The sequence below is a fragment of the Macaca thibetana genome, chromosome 18, assembly GCF_024542745.1.
Source record: "Macaca thibetana thibetana isolate TM-01 chromosome 18, ASM2454274v1, whole genome shotgun sequence".
In the NCBI taxonomy this organism is placed as follows: Eukaryota; Metazoa; Chordata; class Mammalia; order Primates; family Cercopithecidae; genus Macaca; species Macaca thibetana.
In genome coordinates this window covers 55,700,271-55,708,544 of record NC_065595.1, presented here as the reverse complement: position 1 = coordinate 55,708,544, position 8,274 = coordinate 55,700,271, and the positions used below count along the sequence as shown (strand labels likewise).

The 8,274-nt window shown below is 43.5% G+C and overlaps 1 long non-coding RNA gene across 1 annotated transcript; it reads left to right on the top strand.

Moving 5' to 3' along the window:
• Positions 1-536: 536 nt before the first annotated feature.
• On the top strand, positions 537-6,047 carry LOC126940996 (uncharacterized). The gene is made up of 3 exons (XR_007721037.1): positions 537-652; positions 4,663-4,712; positions 5,080-6,047. It is a non-coding gene; the product is annotated as an uncharacterized LOC126940996 (long non-coding RNA).
• Positions 6,048-8,274: the final 2,227 nt, after the last annotated feature.

The following is an 8,274-nucleotide window of genomic DNA, read 5'->3' as shown; positions in this document are numbered from 1 at the left end:
GCAGTGCTGGGAGAGATGACCTCATAGGTCCTTCCCATCTGTAATTCCTGTGATGATCCAAACAGATTTTACAGTGTGGCCAGATTCAGAATACAAGCGTTTAAAAAACAAACCAGCCCCTGTGGAGTTACACACAGATCTTCCTTCTCTGTATTTTCAGCCTGAAAATCACCTCTGTTCTCCCTGATATCTGGGGCTGGCAGCATCCGTTCCTGGCTTCGTCGGCGGGAGAAGCTCTGTCTTCCTGCAGAGATGGTAAAAACACATTCTAGAGTCCACCCTCCCCGGGCCATGGGGTTTACAGTCACTTCCTACTGTAGTCTTTCCTGAATGAGGGAGGAGGAAATGAATCCACAGCCCACCACGGCCACCTTTGATACACTGGCCCCTGATAGAACCGGGGCAGTCAGGGTGGAGCTACAGACTTCCTGCTTCTCCCTGTTGGAGGCTTGATAATATGTCCTTGGCTTTTTTTCTCTTGGAGTGAAAACCACAGTGGGGACATATATGTGGTTGTGAGATGGTAGTGATGATGATACAATAATAATATTGGTATAGGCCTGGGCTGCATTTGTCCAAACTTCATTCATTTGACAAATATTTCTCACTAGAATAGTGTCAATTCATCTATGTATCGCTAAAGTCTTCGAAGGTAAGAATCTTTAATTTGCTTACTGCTGTATCCCCAGGCTTGTAATTTGCTCTCAGTAAATATTTGTTGAATGGATGAGTAAGTGAATGAGTGAAGCGTGTCCTATGGCACACAGTTCTGAGTTCCACTCTAGGTTCTGAGCTTTCATTTCCTCTTCTGAGAAATGGGAATAACAATGCCACCTCCTCCGGAGGTGGTGGTGATGAAATCTATTGGTCACGAGCCTAGCACAGCACCAGGACTCAGGAGGCCTTGAGTGAGTCCTTATCGTCTTTCTCCTGATGCGTGTTCTGGACTGTGCAGCTCCCAGAGGATTGAGCCAGGCTGGGAAGACACAAGAAGGGACGGCTGGCTGTTGATGTGTTCCGCCGTCCCTCCCTTGTACCTGGTGGAGGAAACTGGCTGTGCTTATACTAAGTCATCAATCTTTTTTCAGGGCACACACCTGGAACTGTGTGCACTGAGAGGTATCCGCTCCAGCAGCAGCTGGTTCATCTTATAGCTACAGCCCAGACACATGCAGAATTTAGAAACAGGAGGAGGAGGAGGAGGAGGAGGTTTTCCTTCCTCTCCACAAAGTCTGAAACCCCCACTTTTATTATGTGCACTAGCATATTGGCTTGGCAACTGATGTGTTTCTTTTATAGCATTGCTCTGCATAAAACTGCATGGTTCCAACTTATGGTACACCAGAGTTTGATTATATTTAAAAGTCAAACATGGAAGATGTCCATTGTCCACATCAGGGAGGAAGGATAAGCAGCACCATGAATCACTATTCCTTGTACACTTTTATTCCCCAAACTAATTGCTCATTTGCTTAAATAAAAGGCTCCACTATGAGTGCCTGTCATTAGCAAATGAAAGCTGATTACATTTTGTAAGAACGTCGGAACATCTTAAACCTTATATTTCATACCAGAAACCTAAGCTGAAATATTTCCATGTAGTAACACTTCTGATAGAGGAAAAATAATTTAAACAAATAATTAGTCTTGAGAATAAAAGTGTACACAAAAGCATAATTAATGAATTTACTAATTGTTCTTCCCTGCTGTGGACATAGCTCAAAGTTGAATTTTAAGCTCTCGCATAAATATAAACTACTGTACAAGCCACAAAACGGGATGACTCACCATCAGTCATTAATGTTGCCTTAAAGACAAACTCGAACTCTCAGAGAAAATGCATTCACCTAGGCAGACATCATTTTGAAAATAAAGCAAGTTTTCGATGATAAACTGGTCTTTGAGTCTTTGGGAAAAAAATACACACACGAGAGATTTGCAAGTTTTAATGCCCTATGTAAATATCAGACAGGCAACATTTACCTTACTCAAAATTCCCCATTACCTGAATAGGAATGAATTTGGTCTGTCCTGACCATGTAGTCAAACGTGTCTACCCTCCCTCTCTATCCCATCCCTTTTTTGAAATGGAAGTAAAATGTGAACTGCGGTGCCTTTTGTCTGTGATATTCTCTATATGTGATGAAGGCAGCTTCTTTCTTCTCCTCCCTATCCTCCTTTTCTTCATCTTCATCTTTTCTTCCTGCTTTAATTCCCACATAAGTAGTGTTTTCTGGATTTGCCTAGAAGGCTACAATGTATAGATTGTAAAATAGAAATTGTTGTCATTTTCCCAGTCTGGGAACAAAAGTAGGAGAAGGCAATGGAGAGATACTCCAGTTAAATTCCTAGCAGAACTGTTGTATATTTTCTAAGAACAACAACAAAAACTTGTATGATGGTTATTTTTTAAATATGGCTCCAAAAGATTCTTACTTCTAATTGTTATATTTTATATTAAGAAACACCACAGCAATCATCTATAAGCAATGCACTTCAAGGCAAACCTACTTATATATAGAATTGCTCACTCATATCTATGACTTTGGCATCTTAAAGGACTCCACTTTGACATCAATCCACAAAATGGAACATCCAGACACTTATCATCACATTGTGGATTTTTCTTTCCTCTCATCTAAACTTTATATGTAATAAACTGATCTATAATATTATAGTCTGATCTTTGTTTTTTTGTTTGTTTGTTTTTGAGACAGAGTCTCACCCTGTCACCCAGGTTGGAGTGCAGTGGTGCGATCTCAGCTCACTGCAGCCTCCACCTCTTCGGTTCCAGTGATCCTTGTGCCTCAGCCTCCAGAGTAGCTGGGACTACAGGCGTGTGCCACCACACCTGGCTAATTTTTGTATTTTTAGTAGAGACAGGGTTTTGCCATGTTAGGCAAGCTGGTCTCAGACTCCTGGCCTCCGGTGATCCACCCGCTTTGGCCTCCCAAAGTGCTAGAATTACAGGCGGGAGCCACCGAGCCCAGCCTTATGGTCTGATCCTAATAGGGAAAGTTGCAAATAACAAGAGGCCCTGGGATTCTAGAAGTGGTTTAGGAAGTGTAGGGATGGCATATTCTGGGGGCAGAAACAGGAAATGAATGGTCTAAAAAGGAGTTCAACTACTAAACATTATTCGAAAACACTGCTTTGTGAGATTTCACTGGGTAGGAGGGTGAAGGCTGTAGAGTAGCAGGGAATGAGAGGAGGGGACAGGGTGGTGGGCAGGAAGTGCCTCTTCTGTCTCCAGCCAGGGCAAATCTCCATGTTGTCTTAGGCTACCGTGGTCTGGTTCCATGAGGCCGGGGCAGGGAATGTAGTAATGCAATTTGGGGGCTTCATGAAGGGCCTGCTCTCCCCACCAGCAGGAGGTTTAGATTAAAAAGTTTATTCACCTCCCCCCTTCTCCCATTGACTCAGAGCAGAGAAGGGAGGCAGGGAAGGGCTAGGGGAGGGAACCAAGGAGAAGGAAGTGCTGTTGCCTAGGTCTCTACCAGTGACAGTGTCAATGAGGTCAGGATCTCTTCCATTTTGTTTGTCCAGACAGTACAGTTCTGGTGATTTTGGTAACTTCAGCAGAAAAGAGGGCCTGCACGGTGTGCATGGGAGGAGGCAGGGCAGGGGAGGAAGAGGGCGGTGGCGGGGATGGGATCTGGCTTTGAGGGGACAAAGGACACAGAAAGGAGACGGGAGAGACAGGCAAGCCAGGGTATTTTTCCATCTTTACATTTTGCTCGGGGCCATCCAAGTCCACCAGTGCAAGCCCCAGTTCCCCTGAGATGTGCTGGAGAGCAAATTTCTACAGGCAGAAAATCTAAGCACAGAGGGCTCCTCTCAGCCGCGCGCAGCTGGGAGCGCTCCTGCCGCAGAGGTGCCCTGTGGGAGGAAGATGTCCTGGGGGCTCTGACCATCCGCCTCAAAGCTGGTGTGGGGGCTGCGTTTGCTGCTCTCTGATGGTTCCCGTACTCAGGATCCCAGAGCAATGGCTGGGTGCCCAGGCTTCCTGCCTCTTGCCTCCCTTCGGATCCTGGCTCCGGTCATCTTTCACGTGTGTGACCTTGAAACACAGTTATTTGACCTCTTTGCATCTCAATTTCCTTCTCTGTAAAGTGGGGGTAACCATAGGACATGCCCTATAGACCTGCTATGAAGATTAAATGAGGTAATCAATAGAAAGCGCTAGAAGAGTGTCGGGTACCACGTAACTATCGTAAATGTTAGCTAAAATCCCAAATCCCGACTGCCTTCTCCAAAGAGCGCAAAATTCGCCCTTGTATCCAAGTGAAGAACGAATCAGAACTGCTTTGATTTTTTTTTTTTTTTCCTGGAATGGTTTCCAGAATGATTTGGCTTCTAGAGAGGGAATTATAAGGCAGCTGAACTTCTCTGGTTCTGTCTTCGACTCATTATCGTGCAGGAGTAACACAGGTTAATCGCATAGCTAATTAAGAGATAACATTAATGGAATCTGAGTTGGTGCCCTGATAAAGCCGAGCCCTGGCAGATAAATGCTGACGTGGAGCCAAGCCATTTATTTGAGGAGCAGCAGGGCTCCTATCAGGGCACCAACTCTGCTTCCATTAAAGTTATTGATATTACACCCCAATCTACAACTGTAAGAAAATTCAATGTGTCTTTTTTTTCTGTTTCTGTTTTCAGAGGCAGTTCAGCGTTTGCCGTGCTGGCTGAACCAATGCAGCAGAAGCCAGGTGATATAGCTGCTTTTATTGAACAACACACTTAATAATGAATTAACAAATAAAGGAATGAATGAACATTAAAGAAATTCATTCACAGCAAACACCACTGCAATTAATACGCTGCCATTTGCAGGGGGCTGTTGACGGGGCATCTAGCAGAGCAGAGCCCTCTCTGGATTGATCAGTGTTTTTCTTTTTTTTTCCAGGGCTCTGCCTTAGAGCAAATCAATGAAGAACCTAAAGTACCATTTCTATATTTCTCTCTGTCTCCTTCTAGTTAACTTGATGAAACGGTTTTGGAGAATTCCACCCTATTTGCTGTAATAAATTCTCTCATGGCTTTTTTAATTGTTGCTTTTTTTTTACCTTTCTCAAGGAATAATGATCAATTACTGCATTCAGCTGGCTGATGGCTGACAAATTCTATTTGACATAATGCAGCTGTGATTTAAAGGAAGCGTCATGGTGCTAACTACGCGGCTGCTTCCTGAGGAACAATGGGGATTGGACTGTACCCTCTGTGATGGTGTGGGCTTTAGTATCCCGCAATTAGGCAAGTGCATTTCTCCGAGAGCCAAAGATAGTCTCAAAGAGAACCGGATGCTATCATCTCTGGCCATGGATCTGGGGACATCTTCACCGTCTACATCCTCACAGCGTCCTGCACATAGGCTGCTGGTGCCCCTTGTCTCTACTCCCTGAAAGCCCCCACACAGGCAAATTCCCTTCAGAGTCAACAAGCTTCAACAAAGGCCTTCACCAGGCTGAGGGGAGTCAGCCACTGAAGAAATGAGACTTCACTTGGCATTCCTGTGCTGAGAATGTTAAATACCAATTCCAGAATGAGAAGTAAACACTGGGGCTGTCTGAGAATCACGAAGCACTACCACACGAGCTCATCCACGGTACAGGCGTAACGGTGAGTTGGTCAGAACTGCGTCCGGTGAGCCACTCTGCCACTTGTATAAACCTTGAACTCTCGGAGGCTTGGGAGAATATGTGTCTAAAACACAGTGCCTGGAATGGGTAAATGCTGAACACAGGGTAGCTCCTGTTATTATTGCTGTGGTTGCTGTGATGGTCATATGCTCTTGTTTTATAGCCCAGGCTTAAGTGAAAGCAAAGCCAAATTCCCAAAGAGTGTCAATTAGGAGGAGAGAAGGAGCTATCCCGTCCCAACTATTAACTCAGATAACGAAAATTCACAGCCGGGTGTGCTGGCTTATGCCTGTAATCCCAGTACTTTGGGAGGCTGAGGTGGGAGGATCACTTGAGCCCAGGAATTCAGGACCAGCCTGGGCAACATAGTGAGACCCTGTCTCTACAAACAAAAACAAAAACAAAAAACCCACAAAATTAGCTGGGTGTAGCGGCTCCCGCCTGTTGTCTCAGCTACTCAGGAGGTTGAGGCAGGAGGATTGCTTGAACCCTGGAGGTCAAGGCTGCAGTGAGCCGTGATAGCACTATTGAACTTCAGCCTTGGTGACAGAGAAAGATCTTGTCTCAAATAAGTAAATAAATAACAAAAATTCACTCTAGACAATGTGAGCTTGATATTTTGTATTATAATGTCAAGTAGGAGTGAATTTCAATATAAAGAAAGTTCTGTCATTTTTTTAGCTATATAAATTAAAAATAAGTTGAAAATCGAACATTCACACACTGTGTTCTTCAAAATTCTCATTTACTGAGTCTCAAAAGCAGATATACTCATTTTAGCAATTTGCCAAGTAAATCTGAAAACACCCGAGACATTGAAACTCAAGGGGAAAATTCTTTTTCTCTTGAAATTTTAAGCAGAAATTTTATAATAAGATTATATGTCATAATTGTGTCTGTATATATGAAGGTCTGTCATTAAGCCTTATAAACACATGATTACATGATTTATTTTTATTGCCTCATTAAACTAGTAACTCCTAAGTATATAAATATGTGATAAAATAGTCTATGAAAACTACATGCAAAAGGCCCTCACATTAGGAAAAGGAACTTGCAAAATACAGAAACTCACAATTAAGAATTAAATCTCTAAAATCTACACACAAAGCAAACCAGAGTTTTATGGAGATGGTGACCTACCGTGCCTATGTACTAAAAAGTAAATTCTATTCTGTTCAGTCCTTGATAAATACACACAATTTCCATGTAGAGCTAACTCTAATTACCGACAAAGTCAATATGAAGTGCGTGCCCAAGAGCACAGAATAGCTAGTGGACATGAGGATTTTCTTGATTTTTTTTTCCAGGGGACAAAACTTGAGGTTTTTTGTTTTGTTTTTTTGAGACCCAATCTCACTCTGTCGCCCAGACTGGAGTGCAGTGGTGTGATCTCGGCTTACTGCAACCTCCCCCTCCCAGGTTCAAGCAATTATGTTGCCTCAGCCTCCCGAGTAGCTGGGATTACAGGCACCCACCACCGCACCTGGCTGATTTTTGTATTTTTAGTAGAGACGAGGTTTTACGATGTTGGCCAGGCTGGTCTCAAACTCCTGACCTCAGGTGATCCACCTGCCTTGGCCGTTCTAAAGTGCTGGGATTACAGGAGTGAGCAAATCATGAATTTGTGAGCCCCAAACAGGCCAGTTCTTTGTGTGTATGTTTCTCCACATCTCTTTCCATTTAAAGTTATAGCAAGATGCTCTAAAAGAGTGGCTACAGAGGCAAAAAGAAACATCTGACTTCCTAAAAATGTGCAAAACATGTCAGAGTCAAAAGTTAGAAACTTGCTACCTGACCTAGTCCGTCTCGCTGCTAGGAATCAAAGCTTCTATTTTCTGTGGTTCTCTAAAGCCTTTATCATATCCATATTTGCCTTAGTTTTCTGCCTTAGTTCATCTCTCTTTTTCACACCTTGACTTCTACAATATGTTATGCACCATCTGTATTCTTTCACCTAATTCTTTGTGATTCCTTTCAACCCAGTTTTTATTTACTTCATGAGGGCAGAAACAGTTACATTTATCTCTCCCTATTCCCTGAACCAGATGCACAGTCTCTAGCATAGAGAAGGTGTTTCTAAAAGTGTTTATTGAACTGAATTATTGAATGTGGCCCTCTAATCATCACTTTTCATTTCGCGTGTGTGTGTGTGTGTGTGTGTGTGTGTGTGTGTCCTCCGGGATTCCTTAATAAAACGGCTCTTGAAAATTATCCTTTCCTAACTCACTGCAAACTCTGACACATCTTTCTTTCAGGGGGTCAACTTCTTCAGCTGTGCTGGGGCCTCAAAATGTCCTCAGTTCCTGTATGTGGGTCTCTTGTATTTTTCTTTCCCCCATAATTTTTCATTGAGAAATTGCCTCTTTCTTTGCTCACAAGTCACCTGAGTGGCTTCTGGGCCAACCTTGCTTTCACCTGTGCCTACCATGAGGATGAACTGGTGAGACACTAAGATCCCAATCTGCTATGACCACGGAGGGTTTTAACAGTGATTCACAGGAACTGCCACGGACTCTATGTTTCTGTTCAATGAGGGATGCGTCTTGAGCCTTGGTCCTTGCTAGAAGTTATTCTTCCTACAGAAGGAGCAATGGAGACACATCTTCTCTACAGCATAGTCAGACTAGAG